The 25,573-nt window shown below is 37.5% G+C and overlaps 1 protein-coding gene and 1 pseudogene across 1 annotated transcript in view; one reads left to right on the top strand and one right to left on the bottom strand.

The window, feature by feature from the left end:
* STX18 (syntaxin 18) overlaps positions 1–25,573 on the bottom strand; it is a 124,676-nt gene that overhangs the window by 77,341 nt on the left and 21,762 nt on the right. The window lies entirely within an intron of this gene.
* Positions 12,334–13,082, top strand: LOC105507066 (annotated as a pseudogene).

Here is a 25,573-nt window from a genome sequence, read left to right as displayed (position 1 = left end):
TTTTAGTAGAGACGGGGTTTCACCGTGTTCGCCAGGATGGTCTCGATCTCCTGACCTCGTGATCCGCCCGTCTCGGCCTCCCAAAGTGCTGGGATTACAGGCTTGAGCCACCGCGCCCGGCCTCTTCTTTCTTTTCTCTTCTCTTCTCTCTCTCTCTCTCTCTCTCTCTTTCTGAGACAAGGTCTTGCTCCATCACACATGCTGCTGTGCTGTGACATGATCATACCTCAACGCAGCCTCAAACTTCTAGGCTCAAGCAACCCATCCGCCTCAGCCTCCCAAGTAGCTGGGACTACGGGCACGCGTGTCTGGCTAATTTTTTTTTTGGAGAGACAAGGTCTTGCTATATTGCCCATGCTGGTTTCAAACTCTTGGCCTCTGGAGATCCTCCTGCCTTGGCTTGCTTTCTTTTATATTTAAATTGTATACTTAAATGCAAAAAAAAAAAAAAGATAATCTTATATTAGTCCATCTCCAGCACCTCCCCCAGACCAAATTTTTAAACAGGAAAATGACCTAATAAAATTCATTTTTAGGCAAATGAATTTTGTTGAGTAAACTCAAGTTTTTAATCCTAGTGCAAAGAAATCGAACAAGTTAAAATGCAAAATAGAATAGCAGAGCAGTGGTACTATCTGTCCATATTCCCATTACAGGCTCTAAAAATTATTCATGTTTGAAATACTGGGAAGGTGAATAAGAACATCTATGATTATCAGATAATGCAATTTTTTAATCCTATAGTTGAACTATATTTCCTCAAATAATGTACCTTCATTAAGGCACATTTACAGTTTCCATATACACTTTCAAAAACGAGATTTCTCTCTTTCTATAAATTCTTTACATTTCCAAGAGAAAGGTAAAGCAAATAATATAAGATCCTCCATTTAAAAATGAAGAAACTGAGTGTCCGAGGGACTTGCCAAGGTTGCCAATAAACGAGATGAACACTGATTTCTTAAACAGCAACGCCAGTGGTGAGGTAAGGGAGAGGCCTAGGCAGCAGGATGAACTGGCACCCAAAAATCGCTGAGGCTCTCACAACCTGATAATCCCCCATCTCCAAACACAGTCCAGTGAGATCCTGTGTCTTGGTTATGAGAACAGCCTCACAGCTGATCACTGTCTCCTGCTGAAACACTGCAGCCAACCTGCCATCAAGTCCTCCAGCTTCTACATCTTTAAGGGCTCCTAAATTCACTCCCTTTCACTCACCCCATCAGCCTTATTCTTGGATTCCTCACTTGTGGCCCTGTCTTTGCAGTCTCTATCCTTTCTAATGCAACATCCACTCTCCCACACCACCTACTGAGCTTACCCAAGCCTTTCTGCTAAGGAAGAAAAGTTTAGGCCTAACATATTTGTGCTATTTTATAATCAGGAGCTTCTGCATGCCATTCTTAAGCCTTGGATGGTGCTGCCCAATCCAACCGTGGGTAGAAAGGCTGACATCTTCTCTCTAATCCTTTATATGCTAAACAGCTGTCTCACCATGAGTCTGGGGAAAAAACTACCACCAGTCATGTTACACTATGGTGTCATGCAGGAGACTAAAATTCTGTAAGCCTTAAGCACTTAGGATGCAAAAAAGAACAGATGCCTGAAATAACTAGATGATATGCATGGGAAGCAGCGACTTACATACCCGTCGAAGGAGGTAGGGAGAACTCCTTCATAAGGCCAGGACAAACCAGCCTGCATCTAAAGAAGACTTCAGTAGAGTGCCTAGACAATGTCAGGGTGGGCGTCTTCATGTTTTACGTGAAACAAACCCCACAAAGCCCGCGTTTCAACCAGAGCAGTTTGTGAGGATGATGGCTCCAAATCTAGGCCCTGGATTGGCTGTACTGGCCCACGGTGGACACTGCCCAGGATCCCCCTCCGGCTCCAGGGCCAGGGGCGAGGGGAAGACAAGATGACTCCCACACTCCCCAGTACAAGAAGGTCTCCTTCGTATGGGGTCAGGATAGCTCGACCTCCAATTTACTGTCAGAAGTGCAGGCTGAATTCCCAGGATTACTGGACAATATGCCAAGGAGGAGCACAGACTTCTGTTTTCTAAAATGCTTATAATGCACCATAATGGCAGAAAAAGCAGGGGGAGAAATGTTGTACTTAATCATCACTGACTGATCAGGCCCTGGAACTAGAACATGTTACTTTATTACAACATGTGATTCACACCGAAAACAGCAATGAATAACTAAATGTCTATTCACTCACTCAGAATCACTTATGTAACACTATGCACCAGAGCTTTATACTGTCCTACAAACATTAACTCATTTAATCCTCATTAATGACTTAATAAGGTTGTCATTATTTTATACATGAGAAAACTGATTATCCCGATTTTACACAGGAGAAAACTGAGGCCCATAAAAGCTAAGTACTGTGCTCAATGTCCCTCAGCTAGTACACAGTAGAACTGGATTAAAACCCAGTTAATCTGTCTCTAGAATCTTTGCACCTAACTCCTGTCCATACTGCCTACCATGTTATCACTGCCCTAAACACAAATAAGATCTGCTGATAAAAAAATTGTTCGCCGATCCTCAGAATCACCTTGTCCTATTTTCCTGAGTTGTATCAACTGTATTTAGAATAAAATTTATCTTGTTCCTGCAGAGGTAAACTAACATCAACTTTACCTTCCAAGACACAAGAATGTAAGGAGATAATATGCCTCTGTCCAGAGAGAATGTATTCACAGGTATTTCCATCTAAAGTCTATGGTCTGTCAAAGAAAGGGATGATTACCAATTCATGTAAATGGGTGATGTTGTGTTTTCCTACGTACTAAAATCAGTCACATAAGCCTTTAATAACTATATTAATCAGGAAATTCAAACTTAGTCATCCTTTTCTAGATAAGGGGAACTCTTGTTCCACAGAAACTCAGTGCTTGCTGTTTTTCATAAAGAAAAACTTACAACTCATGTATGTATGTCTTCCTTAAGTTGAAAGCTTTTTTTCTTTTTAGATTTTTTTTTTTTTTCCTGAAGGGAGGCACTCCCAGCAAAAGCAGCAAGTAGATTTGCAGTGACTTTTCTTCGCAAAATAGTACTGGATAATAAGATCAATGATGATAATAAACTGCCCAAAATAATATTACTTTCTGATATCTGCCAAGATATCAGAAAGGTGTCCCTATTAGACTTGCTACATCTTAAAACACTAAATTAGAACACAGTAGCGCTGGTGGTTTTTGTTTGTTTTGTATCTTCAATCCTCAGCCCAAAGACTGGCACATAATAGGTACTCCATTAATATTTACTGAATAAGTAAATAAAAATAAGTACCTGTGTTTGGACTATCATTGGTCCAATCCAAAATCAAAGACTTCATAATCTCTCCAAGGAGAACAGTTTTGTGATACTAATTCACTGGTGTACAAACACTATTGTCAGAGCAGAACCATCAGCTAACACAAAATAGGCAATCAGGACATTTAAGGAGCATAATAAAAATAGATTATATTAATGTAAGCATAAATCAAATAGCAAAGCAGTTTAAGTTTTAAGAAAAAGATCTAGGTTTTTTTATTCAATAAAAAGAGAGAGAAAGATGTAGACAACGAAAGAAACTAAACACTAGGAAGAATATAGAATTTCTATCTCTGAAGGTCTTTAAGAATAAGTAAGACATCACCTATTTCATAGAACTTAGGGTTATTTTTGCAACAAGACAAAGTTCACCTAGATAGCATATACTAGCTCTACAATTCCTTGGTTATGGCATATGAAACAAAATATACAACTAAGCCAAACCGGCAAATGAAGAAGCTGAAAGTGCCACTTCTTAGGAGAGGAATAACAATTTGAGGCTATCATGAATTTACGTAAGACAAACATTTCAAAAATTTATCCTAGTGCCTAACAAACTTTCCTTAAAAGATCTTTTCTTTCAAATTAAAAACAGTAGCTTTATTAATGCACAACCCATTTCAAATTTGAAACACAACTCTAAACCATACCTTGTGGAATGGAAAGCCATAATTGTAATGTGGAATGAGACCAACTGAAATCAATATCAGAAATGTGAAGTAAGTAAATACTTTTTTTCCTGGGGGTAGTATAAAACGTATGAAATTACAGTAGTAAGAAGTTATTAATTTGAAATTATAAAGTGGAATGGAGGACTTCAAAATATTCAAAGAGTTTTCAAAGAATTCTGAAAGCAAAGAAAACCATACTGTGCTCTGGAAAAACTTACCTTTTAGAAAAACAGCATTTCATTTGCACAGCTGCTTGCCCATGTTGTACTGCAAAGAAACAGCAATATGGATCCTACCAAGCCTAGCACTGATTAAAGCTGCATTTTTGGATTCACAGGTATTCACTGATTGGCTTCTACACAAACATTTATTATTCAATAGCTAATCCAACTTAATCATTAAACCCGAACCAGGTGAGAACAGGAACTGTCAAGTTACTTATACAATAGAACATTCTGTCAAGGAGATTTATGAAAATTTCAACAATCACTGGGCAAAAAATCACTACTAGCAGAATGTTATTGTCAAGTCAGAGGAATTAACTAGTAGGCACTCCGAACTGCTTGCTAAATGAAAGAATAAAGGAATGTTCGTTCAGTGGGGGGAAATGGCTTTTCAAATCGACTTTTTTTTTTTTTTTAAATAAAATGACTGCTGTTTAAAACACTTATTTGTGGATTTGACCCAACTGCTCATGTTCCAAATGGGTCACTGCTCCTAACCACTGGGATCCTCACCGTGGGGGCAGAGGTGAGGCAGCTGTGTGTGACTATCCCAGCACAGGCATCAGGGACTATGTGTCTATGATCCTATCTCCAATGGGATTTTCAGAGTTTTCTATCACTTGGTGTCACAAAAAAATTTAGCTCTTCAATTATGTTTAAAATTTCTTTTCTCCAATCTTACTTTCTGCTTACAGTGGAGAGTTTATGAGATATGCAAAATACAAGGAGGAAAATAAAATCAGTCCATAATAACATCACCTAGAAAGAAACTCTTTCATCACTGTAATATATTCTTTTCCATTTTATGCATATAACTTGACCCTGTGCGGCCATGGGTTCCACACCCACATCCGTGGATTCAACCAACCACGGATGGAAAATATTTTTTTAAGTACAGGATGGTTGCACCTGTACTGAACACGTGTAGATTTTTTTCTTGTTACTATTCTCTAACCAAAACAGCGTAACAACTATTCACGAAGTACATACATTGTATTGGGTTTTATAAGTAATCCAGAGAAATAAACAGGAGGATGTCTGTAGGTTATACACAAATACTACACCTTTTTATCAGCGACCTGAGCATCCACAGAGTTTGGTATCCACAGGCAGTCCTGACACCAATCCCCTGAGGATGCCAAGGGATGACCGTATGGCCCTCACATAAGCAAACCATATGACATGTAATTTCTATATTTTACTTACTATACTCAACAACGTAATGAGTACATCCCCTTGAAGTTACAAATTCTTCTAAAAAATTACCTTTAATGGCTACTTAACATTTCATTGTTTAAATTTACCATAATTTGGCCAGGCGCGGTGGCTCACGCCTGTAATCCCAGCACTTTGGGAGGCCAAGGCGGGTGGATGACTTGAGGCCAGGAGTTCAAGACCAGGCTGACCAACATAGTGAAACCCTGTCTCTACTAAAAAACACAAAAATTAGCTGGGCATGGTGGTGGGCGCCTGTACCCTCAGCTACTTGGGAGGCTGAAGCAGGACAACTGCTGGAACCCAGGAGATGGAGGTAGCAGTGAGCCGAGATGGCGCCATTACACTCCAGCCCAGGCCAACAACAGCAAGACTCTGTCTCAAAAAAAATAAAATACAATAAAAATTTTACCATAATTTAACAGTTTCTCTGTTGTTGGACACCTAGTTTGTTTCTTCTAATTTTTTATAAGGACAAATTATGCTGTAATGAACATCTTTTTGCCAAACTATACCAGAGTATTTTTGTACACTAAACCTTTGTCTGATTTTGTCATTCCTTAACATAACAGCTTTAAAAAGGAGTTACAAAGTTAAAAGTTAGGAGCATCTCTGAAAACACAGCCACATTTTTGCTACATGGTTTCTCATTCTGTTTGCCTCACAGCACCCCTCCCAGCCTCCTAGGCAGGCAGGCCACACTCTGGGACCATTGCTGCCAACTCCCTCTCACTGTCTGTCAGAATGACTGCATTTTAAAACAGTGAACAGCATGATTATTCCAATGCAATTAAACCCAATGATTTCACTCGTTAGTAATTATTAATATCTTCTCTACACGAGGGAAAATAAGACCTCAGTTTCCTCATCTGGAAAATGAGGGGAGTCACGCTACATGACCTCTCAAGCTGTTTTGCGTTCTAACATTCTATGATTCTTATCTTTTGCTGTGGAGACACCAAGTTTAGGTTCACAAGACACTAACAGAAGAATATAATGTAACCTATTCACTTAAAGCTGTTCAGCTGTTACTTAATCTTGCTTCTCTGGAAGCAGTTCATGAACAATAATTCTGCAAATTGGAAATACTTAAATACAATTGCCATGCTGTTTTATAAAAAGAAAGATAACATTTACTTCTGGTATTTAAATACACAACCCAGTTTTTGATTCTCAATTCAGGCTCCATAAAACTAGATTCCACAGCTGGAAATTCTGATTCAAACTTGTAACTTCACAGAAAACCAGATGCTACATTAAAGATAAGGTTTCCTAGAGAAGTATAGCATTTTAAAAGACAACTGAAAATCTGTATTAGATTTTCTCAGAAAAACAGAAACCTCCAGGATACTCCTAAGCATTAAGAACCTGCACATTATCAGAAAGATGAAGCTGTCAATCTGCAGTTAATATGTCTAAACAGCATAGAACATACTCATTCGATGTACACACAATGACTTCTATTAGGTGTAATATACCTAAAAGTATCTGCCAGATACCTCGAAAGCACTATAGGCCAAAGGGAAACAAACGACAGCACTATTTTTTTAATCTTGTGAAAATTACATTAGTATAAAATGTACCAAAAACACCCTAACATTGTTTTAGTAAAGAATTTGAGTGGAACCTTACTACTTGAAAAACAGTAAAAACTACCTAAAACAATGTAATTGAGAAAACAGAGAAAAAGAATTTAGGGAAATTGGCAGTGTTACTAAGTTAGCAAGAAGCTAGGAGTCAATAAAAACTTTACTTGTAAAAGAATATTTCTGTTCTTGAAAATTAACTTCATGGCATAAAAGACTACTCAAGGATAAAACTTTCCCTTTTATATCTTTTCAAATGAAACTGAAAAGGTTCACAGGTTTGGAGTCAAATTTTACATAAAAAGTTTTTCCCAGTATTCAATATCAGTGAAAAAAAAATTTATTGAGTTATTACTAGATGCCTTGAGTTGAGGAAATTGTGTTGAAGAAAAAAACACACACACACACACAGCTCTTTGCCCTGTTGTAGCTTTCAGCAGCAGTCCACACAGTGGAGGGATGGGCATCCCTGAAGTGGAGGCTGAATTGCTAAGGTGCGTGGAGCACACGTAATTTTAAGGGAACTGATGTCTAGATCCCCAACCTTCATCTGTCTTCTTCCTACGCAGCTCTGCATGAGAACCTGCCATAACCCACATTTCATCGGCTCTACTTTCCCACATGCCCGATGCAATCTCCTTCTCCTACTTCAGAACACAGAGTTCTCACCAAACCCGCCCCCACTATGCTGCATCGTCCCAGATATAAAAACCTTAAACATAACGACGCTCAGAAGTCTTGGGGAAGCTGAGAACGTGAATGACTCTAATGACTGGACAACAGAGCCTCTCACAAGTCAAAGGCTCCCAATTTTTTTCCATCCAACAAAATTAATAGAGAATCTAACTGAGTTGTCGTCTGACAGGTCACTAAAAAAAGTTAATGCAGTTTTGGCATGTAATTCAGAGGAAGTTCCAAGAAGTGACTGTAGTGGCGGTGCCCTAACAAAAGCTCCCTTCTTATCTCCTTGTTTATGTAAACGAGGGTTCTCAGCTCTTTTTTTTTTTTTTTTATTATACTTTAAGTTCTAGGGTACGTGTGCATAGCGTGCAGGTTTGTTACATATGTATACTTGTGCCATGTTGGTGTGCTGCACCCATCAACTCGTCAGCACCCATCAATTCATCATTTATATCAGGTATAACTCCCAGTGCAATCCCTCCCCCCTCCCCCCTCCCCATGATAGGCCCCGGTGTGTGATGTTCCCCTTCCCGAGTCCAAGTGATCTCATTGTTCAGTTCCCACCTACGAGTGAGAACACTCAGCTCTTACGTCTCTAAGAAATGAAAGCTAAGAATGAAATTGATATTAAACCTTGTCATATTCTTTAAAAAAGTGGTATTTGTCTACTTGCACACAACCTAGGCAGCAAAAACTAAACCCACGCATCACCTTGAGAGGCTCTACTGGTAAAATAGTGTCTTTTTACTGTTGTCGTTTAATCCACGTACACTAGTAACAATTACAAAGGTAACTCAACACGGAACAACACAACATACAACACTTAGAGACTTTCGGTCATCATTGGAAATTTTTTTAAAAATTAAATTTCAATTTGCATATCTATTTCTGTGGCACAAAAATATGATAAAATGATCAATAAAAGATTTCTGGGTGATGGGAGCACCAAAATCTCAGAAATCACCACTAAAGAACTTATCCATGTAACCAAAAACAATCTGTTCCCCAAAAATTACTTTAATAAAAATTAAGAAAACATTTCCAAGCATAAACTGGGATAGGGCATTATGTGGGGAAAATGAAATGGAAATGTGAGTTCAAGGAGAAAAAGGTTGTAAAACTGATGACTGTAAAGTTTTTTTAAGAATTTTTTTTCAACAAATGATGGTGGATATCAAATATGGTATTCAGATTCCATGAGATATATTTAAAAGACTGGAACTTTTTAGTTCCACTTAAAATGTCAAGTTTTATAGCACACTGAAAATTATATCCTTTGCAATTATTTAAACTTACAATGAAGAATTATAGATGTCAGATTGATAGATACATATGAGAGATTACTCAGGTTTTTTTCAAAATTTTAGGGGATACATGAATAAAAATGTATAAAGGTCACTGACTTACACCATCTGGTAGGGAGAAAAACACTAAACAAATATTTACAAATAAAATTCTATGAAGCAAAAACATAAGCATACCATGAGAGCTCTCTGAAACAGAGGAACAGCATAAGTAAAGGCTGTGAGGTGGAGGAGAACATGAAATGTTCAACAAATCAAGCTGGATCATGCCATGCTTTCTAATCTATAGTAGATATTACTTATTTTTTTATTTTCTAAAGAGATGCCTGGAAGGAAACGTTTTAATCTGGAAAATGATCTACTCAGATTTACTTCTTATATATTTATTATTTCTCAGGAAAAAAAAATCTGTTGCTTATCAGTCAAAACAGCGCATTCATTCATTCATTCATTCATCCATCAAATATTAACTGAATATCTGTTCTGTGCCAGACTCTATGAGGCACTCAGGATACAGGAGTACACAGACAATAAAGCTCTGATACCACTCGAAACTCAGCAAGAAGTACTTACTTTCAGAGAAGGAAAAGTGAAGTTAAATGGGAGACAAAGAGAAAATATTTGTAAATTATACACATGACAAAGGACTTGTTCAGAACGTACAAAGTACTCTCAAACTCAAAACTAAGAAAACAAAAAACTAAATTAAAAATGAGTTTTAAAATACTAACAATACCAAGTGCTGGTGAGAATGTGGAATAACTAGAATTCTCATACATTGTTGGTGGGAGCACAAAATTGTACAGCCACGACAGAAAATAAACAGCAGTTTTAAAAAAAATAGTAGCCTTATTGAGCTCTAATTCACATAGCAAACAATTCATCCATGTAAATTGTGCAATTCCATGGTTTTTAGTATATTCAAATATTGTGCAATCATATCTCCCCAATCCGTTTTAGAACATTTTCATCACCCCCAAAATCGCATACCCATTAGTGGTCACTTCCCATTTCCCCCAACATCCGCAATTCTGGGCAACCGATTTACTTTCTGACTCTATGGATTTGCCTGTTCTGGACATTTCATATACAGTGATTCCTTCACTTATGGTGGGGTTATGTCCCAATAAATCCATCATAAATTGAAAATATGGGAAGTCAAAAAATGCATTTAATACATCTAAACTACCAAACATCACAGTTTAGCCTCGCCTACCTTAAGTGTGCTCAGTACACTTATTGAAGTATTTACCTACAGTTGGACAAAATCATATTCAAAGAACGCTGGCAACACAGTACACTGTAAAGTATGGGTTGTTTACCCTCATAATTGCATGGTTGACTGAGAGCTGCTGCTGAGCATCAAAAGGGAGTGACATGCTGCACATCGCTAGCCTGGGATAAAATCAAAATCCAAAACTCGAAGTATGGGCTGGGTGCGGTGGCTCATGCCTATAATTCCAGCACTCTGGCAGGCCAAGGCAGGCGAATCACTTGGGGCCAGGTGTTCGATACCAGCCTGGCCAACATGGCGAAACCCCATCTCTGCTTAAAAAAAAAAAAAAAAAATCAGCCAGGCATGGTGGTGCACATCTGTAATCCCAGCTACTCAGGAGGCTAAGGCATGACAATCGCTTGAACCTGGAAGGTGGAGGTTGCAGTGAGCTGACATCAAGCACTGCACTCCAGCCTGGGTGACAGAGACTCTGTCTCAAAAAACAAAAACAAAAAATCAAGTATGGTTTCTACTGAATGCTTATCACTTTTACAGCACTGTGAAAGTTGAAAAATCATGTCCTGAACCTTAGTAAGTTGGAGACTATATGTAAATGGAATTATGCAATAGGTGGCCCTTTGTTTCTGTTTTTTTTTTTTTAACTTAGCATATTTTCAAGGTTTATCCATATTGTAGCAGGTATCAGTACTTCATTTTTTATTGCCGAATAATATTCCGTTGTATGGATATACATTTTATTTATCCATTCATTAGCTGATGAACACTCAGATTGTTTTCACTATTTGATTATTATGAATGATGCTGCTATGAACATTTGTGTAAGGCAGTTTCTTATACCATTAAACATACACTCACCTAGGAATCTTACCCCTAGGTATTTGCCCTAGAGAAATGAAAATGTGGCCGGGCGCGGTGGCTCAAGCCTGTAATCCCAGCACTTTGGGAGGCCGAGACGGGCGGATCACGAGGTCAGGAGATCAAGACCATCCTGGCTAACACGGTGAAACCCCGTCTCTACTAAAAAAATACAAAAAAAAACTAGCCGGGCAAGGTGGCGGGCGCCTGTAGTTCCAGCTACTCGGGAGGCTGAGGCAGGAGAATGGCGTAAACCCGGGAGGCGGAGCTTGCAGTGAGCTGAGATCCGGCCACTGCACTCCAGCCCAGGCGACAGAGCAAGACTCCGTCTCAAAAAAAAAAAAAAAAAAAAAGAGAAATGAAAATGTATGCTCATGCAAAAATCTGCACACAAACATTTGTAGCAGTTCTATTCATAATTGCCAAAAACTAGATACAACCCAAATGTCCTTCAACAGGTGATAGATAATTGTAGTACCTCCATATAATGGATAGTACTTAGTAATAAAGAAGGAACTACTGATACACACACATCTAGAATCAACCTTAAAGGCATTATGCTGACTAAAAGAAGTCAGTTTCAAAGGGTATATACGATCCCATTTATACGATGTTATTGAAAAGACAAAATTATAGCAATGGAGAACAGTTTGTGGGTTCAGGGGAGTGGCAGTGACTACAAAAGGACAGCATGGGAATTTCTGAAGGCAGATGGAACTGTTCTGCATCCTAACTGTGAAATGGTTATACAAAACACACATACACACACAGGGAGAGAGTACAGGACCCCCAGTGGATGCCTGAAACCAAAGATAGCATTGAACTCTATAGATACTATGTTTTTTCTATACATACATACCTATGATAAAGTTTAATTTACAAATTAGGTACAGTTAGAGAATAAATGCAATAATAATAAAACAGAAGAATTCTCGCAAGTTATATGAATGTGGTCTCTTTCTCTCCAAGTATCTTATTGTACTGTACTCACCTTTCTTTCTGTGATGAAGTGAGAGGATAAAATTCAAACCACAGTTGACCACGAGTAACTGAAACTGTGGAAAATTAAACTATGGATAAGGTGGGGGATGGGACTATTGTACATAAAATGCTAAAATTCATAGAACTGTATTAGCAAAAAGGTCAAGTTTACTGTATGTTAATCTACAAATAACACTTAAATTTTTAAAAAGCAGCTCTTCCTAAGCCTGTGCTCAGCAAGGAGAAGGCCATGTTCGGTTGGAGCACCAAGATCGTGAAGCCCAGTGGCGAGAAGCCAGATGAGTTCCAAAGAATGCTGGCAACACAGTACACTGTGTTGCTTGCGATGTGCAGTATGACACTCCCTCTTGATGCTCGGTAGCAGCTCTCAGTCAGCCATGCAATTATGAGGGTAAACAACCCATACTTCACAGTGTACTGTTAAGAGTCCGGCATCTCCCAGGCTCTTCTGGAGCTGGAAATGAACTCAGACCTCAAGGCTCAGCTCACGGAGCTGAATATTATATAGGCAGCCAAGGAAATTGAAGTTGGTGGTGGTCAGAAAGCTATCATAATCTTTGTTCCCATTCCTCAACTGAAATCGTTTCAGAAAATCCAAGTCCGGCTAGTATGCGAGCTGGAGAAAAAGTTCAGTGGAAAGCATATCGTCTTTATCACTCAGAGGAGAATTCTGCCTAAGCCAATTCGAAAGAGCCACACAAAAAATAAGCAAAAGCACCCCAGGAGCGTTCTCTTGACAGCCGTGCACGACGCAATCCTTGAGGACTTGATCTTCCCAAGTGAAATTGTGGGCAAGAGAATCCATGTGAAACTGGATGGCAGCCAGCTCAAAAAGATTCGTTTGGACAAAGCCCAGCAGAACAACGTGGAACACAGGCTGAAACTTTTTCTGGTGTCTCTAAGAAGCTCACGGGCAAGGATGTTAATTTTGAATTCCCAGAGTTTCAATTGTAAACAAAAATGACTAAATAAAATATATTCACAGTATTCACAGTAAAAAAAAAAAAGTTACAAAGCGGCAGCTAGCTAGAAAAATATACAAGTCTCCTAGTCCCTTATGTTCTAGCCTGGAAAGGAAGCATTCCATATTTACTGCATGCTTACCACTGATCGGTCACCATGCCACAGAGGCAACCTCAGAACAAATGACCTTGGCTATCCTAACACAAAAGTAAAAGGCATTCTGAGTCCAAATATAGGATGTTTTTAACTTCAATACTAGCTAGCTTTCTATCAGTGCTCAGGAGAATTATTAATCACCACTAAATAAAATGCATCATGGCTGACACTCCCCCTAGTGCACAGGACACTGAAGTGCCCATGTGAAAAGCACCTGCTTTTAGGACTTCAACTTAGGGCTCATATCTGAAACCACTGTTATTTTGTTTTTGTTTTTTGTCTGTTTGTGGTGTCTTAAGTATGTCATATGTGGACCTCACCACATCCCCCAGTTTTGCTTCTCTAGAATACAACAACCTATCTCTGAACTGTCACTTCTTGCCTCCCATTTATGGCACATATCCTGTATTTCACTTGACAGCATCCCAAAACTTCGGTGAAAATCTTGTTTTTTTTGTGTGTTGCACAAAGATTATATAAAAATATATATATGAAGTTTGTTACTTGGAGACCAGGAGTGCCAGATTCTAAAATGTCAGGATTATTTTGAAGTTAACAAGAAGGAACTGCTGTGTATCAACAAAAAAGTTTTTTTTCTTCAAGTTTTATTTTAAGTTCTGGGGTACATGTGCAGGATGCGCAGGTCTGTTACATAGGTAAACTTGTGTGCCATGGTGGTTTGCTGCACAGATCATCCCATCACCTAGGAGTTAAGCCCAGTATCCGTTAGCTATTCTTCCTGACGCTCTCCCTCCCACCAGTCCCCACTTCGACAGTCCCTAGTGAGTGCTGTTCCCTCACCATGTGTCCATGTGTTCTCATCATTCAGCTCCCACTTACAAATGAGAACAGGCAATGTTTGGTTTTCTGTTCTTGTGTCAGTTTGCTGAGAATAATGGCTTCCAACTCCATCCATGTCCCTGCAAAGGACATGATCATGTTCCTTTTTATGGTTGCATAGTATTCCATGGTGTATATGTACCACATTTTCCTTATCTAGTCTATCATTGATGGGCATTTAGGTTGATTCCATGTCTTTGCTATTGTGAATAGTGCTGCAATGAATGTATGCATGCATGTATCTTTATAACAGAATGATTTATATTTCTTTGGGTAGATACCCACTAATGGGATCACTGCATTAAATGGTATTTCTGCCTCTAGTTCTTTGAGGATTGCCACACCATCTTCCACAATGGTTGAACTAATTTACACTCCCACCAACAGTGCAAAAGCATTCATTTTTCTCCACAACCTCGCCAACATCTGTTGTTTTTTGGCTTTTTAGTAATCGCCATTCTAACTGGCATGAGATGGTATCTCACTGTGGTTTTGATTTGCATTTCTCTAATGATCAGTGATGTTGAGCTTTTTTTCATATGTTTGTTGGTTGCATGTATATCTTCTTTCGAGAAGTGTCTGTTCATTCCTTTGCCCACTTTTTAAAGGAATTTTTTTTCTTATAAATTTGTTTAAGTTCCTTGTGGACTCTGGATATAAGACCCTTGTTGAATGGACACATTACGAAAATTTTCACCCATTCTGTAGGTTGTCTCGTAACAAAAATTTAACTTGGAATCAAAAGACCCTTATTTAAATGATCATGGGTTTTGGTTACAATCCAGCCATATTTTAGACAAATAATAAACAATAAGTACAATCAATATGTTAAAATCAATAGTAAGTGTGTTAACAAAGTATGGTAAGTGGTGATAAGTGTTACGGGACAAAAAGCAAAAGTAAAGCAAGGTAAGGGAAATCTAGGAAGCATGTAGGGAAAAAGTGAATTCTAATTTTCAACAGGGTGGTCAGGATGAACTTATTGAAAAGATGACATACAAGAAAATGTTTGGAGGAGAAGTAAAAGTTATGCAGACAGATATCTCCAGGCAAATACTTGGGGAAAAACATTTCAAGTAGAGGAAACAGTAAGTACAAAGGCCCTAAGACAGGTGTGTATCAAGCATGTGTGATGAACAGCAAGGAAATTGTCTATTAGATCCTCAGATAACAGAAATAATGTCAGGTAGGAAGACATCTATAGATGTTTCTAAGTGTAGGGTTTCAAAGACGTCTGACCTGGAAATATAAATCTGGGAGTTACTGGACTACAGAGAATATTTAGAGCTAGGGGACTACAGGAAATCACCACGCATCATTTTATGAGCATTTTATAATGGGTGCCTACTATGTGTCAACTGTGTGCCAAAGAGAGAGACAGAAAGAGAAACTCAGCTTCACAAAATACTCTGCTAGTTTAACTTTAGTTTAACCAAAGCAATGGAGGAAGGCAGGAAGAGAAACACAGATCATGCCCAGTCATAGTTTTTTTTTTCTTTTAATTAAAGAAAGTTAAGAAAAACAGATTGTGTGTAAAATATAAGTAATCTTAAATCTGGGTCTTAATCTAGATAATTAACTGGCAGGCACCTGATAAATGTCTCAGATCCTCCTTGTCAAGTCATTCACTAACATTATTTTCATCAATCTGTCCATCAAGAAATCCATGACATGCAATTATTAAAAAGTCAGAAAATAACGGATGCTGGAGAGGCTGTGGAGAAACAGGAACATTTTTACACTGCTGGTGGGAGTGTAAATTAGTTCAACCACTGTGGGATACAGTGTGGAGATTCCTCAAGGATCTAGAACCAGAAATAGCATTTGACCCAGCAATCCCATTACTGGGTGTATACCCAAAGGGTTAGAAATTATTCTACAATAAAGACACATGCACATGTATGTTTATTGCAGCACTATTTACAATAGCAAAGACATGGAACCAACCCAAATGCCCAGGATAGACTGGATAAAGCAAATGTGGCATATATACACCACGGAATACTATGCAGACATAAAAAAGAATGAGATCATGTCCTTTGCAGGGACACGGAAGAAACTGTAAGCCATTATCTTCAGCAAACTAACATAGAAACAGAAAACCAAACACCACAGGTTCTCACTCATAAGTGGGAGTTGAACAAGGAGAACACATGGACACAGGGAGGGGAACAACACACACTGGAGCCTGTTGTTGGGTGGAGGACAAGCGGGAGGGAGAGTATTAGGACAAATACCTAATGCATGCAGGGCTTAAAACCTGTATGACGGGTTGACAGGTGCAGCAAACCACCGTGGCACATGTATACCTACAAAACAAACCTGCACATTCTGCACATGTATCCTAGAACTTAAAGTAAAATTTTAAAAATTTAAAACAAGAAATCCATGCCATGGCTTGTATGTGGGTTGGAAGATGAATCAAAGATGAATCAATGCATTCTGACAGTTTCAAAGAGGAATGTAGCTTGTCCAGACTATGCTAACGTGGACCCTCACAGTTTCTTGTGCCAGCAATACTTTATCAAGGACTTCATACGACAGCTATGTTTTGTTCTATGAAACTGAATGCTTGATTTTTATCATAATCATTCCTAAAAATAGTGACTTCATCTCTAATGTATGAGTTGAATATTAATCGTAAAAGAAATCTTAGGGAGGACAGCATAATTTTGATGCAATTCTAGTAGCAATTCCTGAATAGCCTTTGCTTCAATAGTTTGGAATATGTATTGTTTAGGTACTCAAGGCAGCCTAGAAATATCTATTTGAACCTATATGGTAGGGAGATCAATAGTCCTTCTAAACCCGGGTGATGGGATATTTGTATACTAGGGCAGCTATAAACTGAAAAATCTTAAATATGGGACCGAAAATATGTATAATCACCAAACAACACTCAGGATTTGTGTGTGTGTGTGTGTGTGTGTGTGTGTGTGTGCGCGCATGCGCACCCCTAGGTTAAGGTCCTCTTAAACATAAACTAATTCTAGTTAGCTTTCCAAAGCAGAAGGAGAGAAGATTTGAAAAATACTAAGGTAATACATGAAGGATGGGTTAAAGTTCATGTTTTATCAACCTAAGCCCTATTGACATTTTGGGCTGGATAATTCTTTGTTTGGGGGTGGAGGCGAGGGTGTTTGTGGGAGAACTGTACATTGCAGAATATTTAGCAGCATCCCTGGCCTCTTTCTGCTAGATGCCAGTAGCAGCCCCCTAGGTGTAATAACCAAAAATGTCTCCAGATATTGGCAAATATCGCCTAGAAGCAAAATCGCAAGAGCCACTAGTTTAAATGATCAAAAGATGGGATGGGCAAGGATATTGCTAGCCTCTGAAACAGCTAAACCAGATATTTAAAACTCCTCTAGAACTCTCTTAACTCCTACTTGTTTTGTCTGCATTTTAGCCTTAATTTTCTCATTGCAGCTCAGCAATGAAAACTGGCCACCAACAGCTCCTGAGCTTTGTTTGCTGAAATCCAGGCCTCTGGACTAAGAATAATTCTTTTTCCTAATTCAACTTTAAAAAACCTTAGGAAAGGGTTCTGATTGGCCTGATTTGAGTCTGGTTGCTACCTCTGGTCTGTGACCTCGAGGGTAGAAGATACTATGGAAACACAGCAGCTTGTACTGAAACCACTTGATTGAAGCCAGAGGGGGGGGATCAGTTCCCGAGAAGAAGGAAGGTACTATTGTTGACAGAAGGGTGGTTTCGGGACCAAGGATAAGTATCTGCCACAATCATCTACTGCTGATTAACCAGCACACCATAGAGCAAACAGCCAGGGCATTAACAGTCCTTTATAATACTGAACTAGATTAGCTTTTCTGCATTTGAGGCACGTTTGTGAGTCAGTCAGTACTCTGGCAAGCATGAGTTGGTAAGTAGCTAAGCAGATTACACAATATCTAAGCTTGAAGGTTTTTTCACCAACGTATCTTAAAGTGACTTTCTGGATGACACATTTAAGTAATCTACAAATGAAAACTGGGAATATTGTTACTAAATATTGCTCAAAGTTAGACATGGCAAAAAGCTGGCAGTTGGTATGCTTTGTGGGCTATTAATAAAATATACTTTTAACATGTGACTCTGCCTCAATCAACAGAAGACCATAATTGACCAACCATTGCTCAATTTGTGGGCTGACAGAAAACCAACTGTTTGTCTTGAAACTCCAACTGGGTTTGAGAATAAAATCCAGGAATATAATAATAATATACATATCAAACGGACATAAGGACATTCAATTTAGAATTTAAAGAAGGAAGCAGTCTAAGTTGAAAAATTTTAAGACTTCCCAAAGAATGAGAGGAGACAGACACAGGAAATCCTTCCCTGATTGTCTCTTTAGGAAATCTCAGAAATTTGGTTCTATGTTAAGTAAAGAAGTACCTGTATTTTGAGAGTGGAGATTCAGATAGAGGATGGGCTCCTGTCTGGTCTGGATCTCAAATCTCAGCTTTGCCTAGGCAAGCCAGAGCTCATAGGGTTTCCCATTCATCTGGGATCTTCCACTAGAAGTAGACTCAAGTGCCTGATTACAGTTTTATCCCAGAAGCAGCACCACTTCATCCAGCCGGGAGCCAATCATAATCAAACTACAGAGAAAAAGGTTTGAAGAAGGAAAGGAAAGTGTGGGGGATTTCAACCAACAGAGTTAGACTGCTTCGTGGAAGTCATCTTATGGTCATGGCTCTCACTGCTCTGTTCTTGGATCTTATGGTTGCTTTTAAGGGCCACGTTCCCTGGTGAGCAACATAAAGGTATAGTGATATTTTCAAAGGTCATAAGTAGATTATTTAAATGTGACACATTGAAAACCTCTAAAATCAAGTTAGTAAAAATCACACTGCTACATCTTAAACAGATACCTGACAAAACAGCATGACTGATGAAATTTTTAATGCTGAGTCAAAACCACCCCAGCACTCAATATTGACAGCAAAGCCAGAGGTCTGGGATATCTCCTTGCTATGGCGGTAATGAATTGCCAGTTGACTGTGATCAGGCAATCACAAACTTCTGTTTTTTTCTTATAAAGACCGATGTTCCATCACTGCTTTTACAAATGATGTGATTTCTTCCCCTTTTAACCTGAGGGCAGGGGTGTGATAAAGACACTGAAGACCTCAGTGGGGGTAAGGACATGCAATTATGTTAAGAGTCAGTACTGGAGAAAGAACTATTGAGAGGGCACCTTCCATCGCAGGTGAGAATCCAGCCTAAAGGAGACGTGATCATCAACCACACACTTCAAAATCCACACGGCCAGGACTTGTATATTATGGCTTCACTGTATCAAGTGGTACCTTGAAAGTAGTAAGTATTCAATACTGTTTACTGACTCTTTCTGAAGGCTTCTTTATGAATCACGAAGAAAAAGATATAGTAGATACATGAATCAGAAAAATGTTTCTCAGTCTTCTCACAGCAGATGGAGAAAGCAGTTGTATAAAAATTGCCGTAAGTAAAGCTATCAACTTCTTAAGCACAGCAACAGATAGTGCAGCTTCCATGGAAAATGGATAAAATTTAATGGATAAATTTTATTCATGAATAAAATTCATTCTATCATTGGTCTCATTAAAAAAATTTAAAGTGAGAAATTTTAAAAAGTTCTATTGTTCAGTTATTTGGTTATGGCAAAAAAGAGAGTTATATGTTACTTAGATGTGATTTCTACTAACTTTTAAAAATCCTTCACTCCTACCTTTCAATACTAAGATCCCAAATGGATGATCCACTCTGTCCTCACTTGGTCAAAAAGGAGCAAGTGCCTGTCACAAGCCAGGCACTGTGTTTTAAGCAGTAACACAATGGGATAGGATAACAGCCATCTAGTCTTTGATCTGAAGGAGCTTACAATCCAGTGGAAGTGGCATAAACAGGTTAATCAACGAATCAACGAATATAAAATCCAAACCACCAAAGGAAGTACCCATACATTAGGTAATGAAAGCAGGAACTAGGAGGGGGCTCTGGTCTGTGGGGAAAAAAAAAAGAGAAAGACTAGAGAATACTTTCTTTGGATCAGATAAGGGGGTATATGAAAGAGGATTCAAAGGGTCTCTCAACTTCCCAGATAGGAAGACTAATCTTTTGCCTTCTCTATGAAGATCCTAAGAAGCACACAATGGAGGCTAATTATAACAATAGTTCCATAAACTATTGTTTGGAATATAGTTTGGAAGGAGGGAAGGAAATCATATTATCCAAGTGTTTGCAAGTAAATGTCTCATGAAAACATTCAACATAAGGTACTTGTAATCCTCTTTAAGTTTCACTTTCTCCATATAATTCTCAGAAAGTACATTCATGCAACCAAATAAAACTGCTTCTCTCCCCAATGACAAAGTCCTTAAAAGTTCCAAAGGATAGTGAGACCTAAAAGAATAAAACTTATTAATATAAGATACCAGGAATGGTTGTAAAATTTCTAGAAAAATTCATGGCCTAATATGCAATGATTACTTCTAATAATACCTCAAAACATTTATTTCCACTGCTAATTGTAATGTGAATAACTGCGAATACTAACTAATGGAAAAAAAGGCTTTGACTACCACATAAGCAGTTCTAAAAATTGTGGTCATCTTTTGTTTGCCTTGTGTTTTAAGAAAAACTTGAACAGCCAAGGTTCCCAGATAAAATTTAAATACTTTGAACTGGCTGTGGTGGTTCATGGTAATTAATTCTTACTCAAAGATTCATCAGATCATAAATTGACTTTATTAAGAGAAATAATTTGAAATGGACTTTGAATACTATACATGGTCTCTTATATTGGATACCAGTCTGGTTAGTAAATGAAATAAAAATGTGTACCCAGAAAAAACTATAAGACATTTGATAAAAGAGAGACAGACGTGCTTTAGCAGTCTACACATATTTTTGGAGACATTAAGTGTACAAAGCAACTGGAAATTACCTATAGTTTTCTAAATTTAAGAAGAAAATAAATTATTTTTTCCTAGCACATAAAAAAGAGTTATAGTCAGCAGCAACATTTTAAAGTCTACTTAAAAAAATACTACTCACTGGTAAAATCCCTTCCCCCACCCCATGCAGTCTTTTCTCCAGTGCAAATTATTGATTTGCAGACAAGAATAAGTATTCCGAAAACAGCATCTGATTACAGCATAAGCTATAGCTGATACAAAACCTTTTGTGATGAGAAAAGGCAGTTTCTCAAATCTAAGAAGGCAAAACACCAAGTAGCAAAAATGAATCCTTTAAGAACTATCAAATCAAACAAAAAATAAAATTAGATATAAATTCAAGTTTTAGACTGTGGTCAATTGAGGTCTAGACAAAACCCTATGTTTGTTCACTGCTTAGTCTCCAGTCTGCTCCAAGTTTGAAAAGGTAATTGAACACAGTCTATAATTACTGGATTAGACACAGATGGGCTCTGTACATTTCAGGGGGAAAAAAGCACTGTTTTGATTCATTTTATGATTGCCTGTAAGGTCAGACTTTTCAAAATGTACTTTCATCTGTTAAATGGTTTCTCAAATTCCCTGGGGTATATCTTCAATAACTGTGATGTTTTAAGCAATTTGGGCCTATCAGATCCTGTCTTTGAATATAACTAGCTGCCCATTTTCTAGTATTATAAATGTGCATGTAGGTTAATTGCTACATCTCTTACATATTTTCTGAAGTTGCAGTTTTGGAGGAAAAAATTGAAAGATTATGCCTCTTTTCCAACAGGAATTGGCCATATTGATGATTTTCACATAAGAAAAAAATCTTTAGCTATATACAAAGTCCATGAAAAATATTTTCTAGCTGACTCAAGTAAAAACAGAAACAAGGAAACATCAACATTCTGCATTTAAGTTGTAAGCAAAGTAATCTTAGATAGATACTTGCAACTGAATAATTTATAAAACAATGCATTCTTGACTAAAGTGCTACGTATTTTTATTTAATAACTATAAATAAATAGGAAATATTTTGTCTGTGCTAACATTAAAACTATTTTCCAATTTAAAAAAAAAGAAAAACTCTAAACATAACATTCTGTATCACTTGAAGTAATAATGATGCTATTATATAGCAATATATTATAAATTCATAGTGAAAAATAGTATCTAACTTGGAGAATTCAGTATTTGGTCCCTTCAGTGTAGTGCCTATCTTATTTCCAAACATCCCATATTAAAACGATTTATGCAATAGCACTGACAATACACAAAATTTGTATGAACATTTGTGGCATACTCAGTAACATCGATTACAATGCCACAGTCTTCTTTGCTTAGTATACTTTATCACAGAAAGTTGGTTCTCAGGCTGAGATTTGGTCACAGGAAGTCCTGACTGTATCAATCAAATAATCCTTTGGAAAATAGCTATAGAATTCCCAGGGCTGTTCTGAACTAGTGGTACTGGGGCTCATCAGTATATTCTTCCCCTTATTCCCACCGACATCATGACATCAGGTCCTTCTGTTTTTTCAAAATCTCCTTTCCAATTATAGCTTCATTTTCTATTCCCCAAATTTACTTCAGTTAGCTACTGTGATGCTAAATAGAAACACCCCAACGTCAGAAAAATAATACGAAGACAGTGTAGAATAAAGAATAATCCCCAAAAGTTTGTATATTTTAGGAAGTTGGTTTTTTGTTGGTGGTGTGTTTTCACACATAAGGAAAAGGGGAATTTATAGTCACATAATTAAAACCTAAGTTGACATTCTTCATAAAGCCCCCCATGTATGCAGAAAGCTTTATAATTAAAACAAAAAAATTTATAACCATGTTCAAGAAAATTAGCAATTTTACTAACACTCTTTACAAAATGCATAAACATGATTTACTTATAACCTCTTCTTGTTATAAAACCAAGAGTTTCTAAACCACACAGATAATCCTGTGTTTTTAAAAACCACTAATTTCAAAAGAAGATAATATTTTACAGAGACAAATGTTCATTTCACTGCCTACATGAATATAGCAATCACCATTCCCTTTATAAGTGTTTTTTAGTTTTTATTTTTTTTTGAGACAGTCTCGCCCTGTTGCCCAGGCTGGAGCGTAGGCGCGGTCTCGGCTCACTGCAACCTCCGCCTCCTGGGTTCAAGCAATTTTCTTGTCTCAGCTTCCCGAGTAGCTGGGATTACAGGCGCCTGCCACCATGCCTGGTTAATTTTTGTATTTTTAGTAGAGACGAGGTTTCACCGTGTTGGCCAGGCTGGTCTCAAACTCCTGACCTTGTGATCTGCCTGCCTTGGCCTCCCAAAGTGCTGGGATTACAGGCATGAGCCACCACACCTGGCCTATAAGCGGTCTTATAAAATGTTGCAAATATAATGATCTCGCATGTGCTAAGGAAGTGGCTTTAAAACTTAAATATATTATAAATGTGTTACATCTTTATGCAAAATGAACAACTGCCCCAATTTATATTTCAGGTACATACGGATTTTCTTATAACGGTTTGTTAAACGTAAGACATACCTGTATTAAGTGACTAAAAGCACAGAGAACCATGTAAATGCTGTAGAAAATTATTAACAATTTCCATCCTTACTCTCCTTAGAGCCCATGTACAAAGCCAAGATAATATCAGAATAAGGCATTTGTATAGAAAACTATGACAGAACTTTGGCCTTGTTATTGTGCTGTTTAATTCTTTCTTCGAAAGGGTGTATATAAACTGAGTGCAACAAGCCAATCTAAATGGTAAAACTCCCAAGGAAGAAAATTTCTCTAAGTAAATTTATTTGTGAATTTAAATGTGAGTTTCACAGGACTGGTTACCAAAAATTGTGCCTTAATGTAGATTATAAACACATCACTAGTTAAGAAAACATAAGGGTTTAAAAATATATGTATATATACAAGCTATAAATTAACTCCTTCCTTCCTCTCTCCTTTCCTTTCTTCCTTAATTTCTTTAATTTCATTCCCAAAGTCACAGAAAACATATCTTACAAAATTATAAAATAATGAATTTGATATTAACTGCATCAGCAACACCCAGTTCTACCCCAGCTCTAGCTCACAACAGTTTACTTATACACACGTGTACTTTATTTTATGACATTAGCGCTCTAAATAAATTGGGAGCTTAAAATAATAAAACTGACTATAAGAAAAAAAAGAAAGCCTGGAAAGATTTCTTCTTAGCCTGTCTCAAAAAAGGTCTTTCCCTTTTTAAACAATTTACATGATGTTTTATGGTCCTTTTAGAAGAGAATTATAGTAAATGGCACTCCAAGTGGGTTGTGTGAACCCACAAACCACTCTTCATAAAAACTGCTATAATTTTCTAGGACAGAGACAATAAAATATCATACATAAGCCAATGCAAAATCACGGTGTGACCACAGTAACAAACACATTATTTTCTTGAAAATTAAGCATGATAAAGCTGACAAAAAGATGACAAAGAGAAAAATCCTGACAGTTTACTCAATATACTTAACACACAAGCATTTACAGAATTTTCCTCCATCCCCTAAGTGACTTGAAATACAGGTGCTAATCTAGGACTCAAGTTTTTATACGTAGTTCATCTATTTTTAATAAGAGATTAAGAAAATTATTAACTTCATCTGTAGCTCAAGGAACACTTTAAATAACCTAATCAATCTATCTAAAGCTGCTAACATTTTTGTTTCTAGTCAAATGTTAAGCTTTATGGAAAGTCCTAACGAAATTTTCAGGAGATGCATTTCCCATTTCAGACCACTAGGGACCAATAGGTGCCATCCACTCCTGAGTCAGTTACTGAATAGTTAATAGAATTAACATGCTGCAAAAATAAGCATGTATTACCTTCTCCGTAACAGAACCAAATCATTAGCTGTAAAACAGCTGAGAAGAACTGAATGCTATATAGGCAAAAAAGGGAATGCTCAAATGAGATTTTAAAAGGATGAGTAGTTCAAATGGTGTAATTGTTGAATCATTATCTACTCTGGAAAACTTTCTACTTTCCCTTTCCCCATGGTAGAATTATTGAACAAGAAAACTGAAATACTAAAACCATACTTTTCTAACTTAAAGGTGGACGAAACTGCAATACCACACTGATACAGAAAAATAAAGCCTGCCTAATACAATTCCCTGTAGCTGATCACAGCAGCTTATTGCTAAGTCAGGCATGATACTGAAATTAGGATTGGTGAGCCAAGCCAAAATATCTATAAAAGAATATCATTTATCTTATGATGCAGTAATAATAGTAAAACAGAACAGCATTTTCTACTTAAACCTGTTCATAATTACAAATTCCAGTTACAACGAACGATTTAAAATACTTGCAACATTCCTTCACAGTAAAACATTGGAAGAGAATTGAAGTGAAATACACATGAATCCTGGAAACAAGCTGACTGGTACAAACCTTAACAGATACATTTTATTGCTTTTCAGATTCTTACAGTAAAATGGTTGCTCGTAACAAATTATGCTGAAATTAAACAGTATTTTTGCATACAGCTCAAATAACCAACTCTTTCCCAATAGGGTGCTGTTAAGGAGCATCTCAAA

Source organism: Colobus angolensis, unplaced genomic scaffold (assembly GCF_000951035.1).
Source record: "Colobus angolensis palliatus isolate OR3802 unplaced genomic scaffold, Cang.pa_1.0 Scaffold143, whole genome shotgun sequence".
Classification (NCBI taxonomy): Eukaryota; Metazoa; Chordata; class Mammalia; order Primates; family Cercopithecidae; genus Colobus; species Colobus angolensis.
Note: the sequence above shows the minus strand (reverse complement) of the source record. Positions and strands in the feature narration are given on the sequence as shown.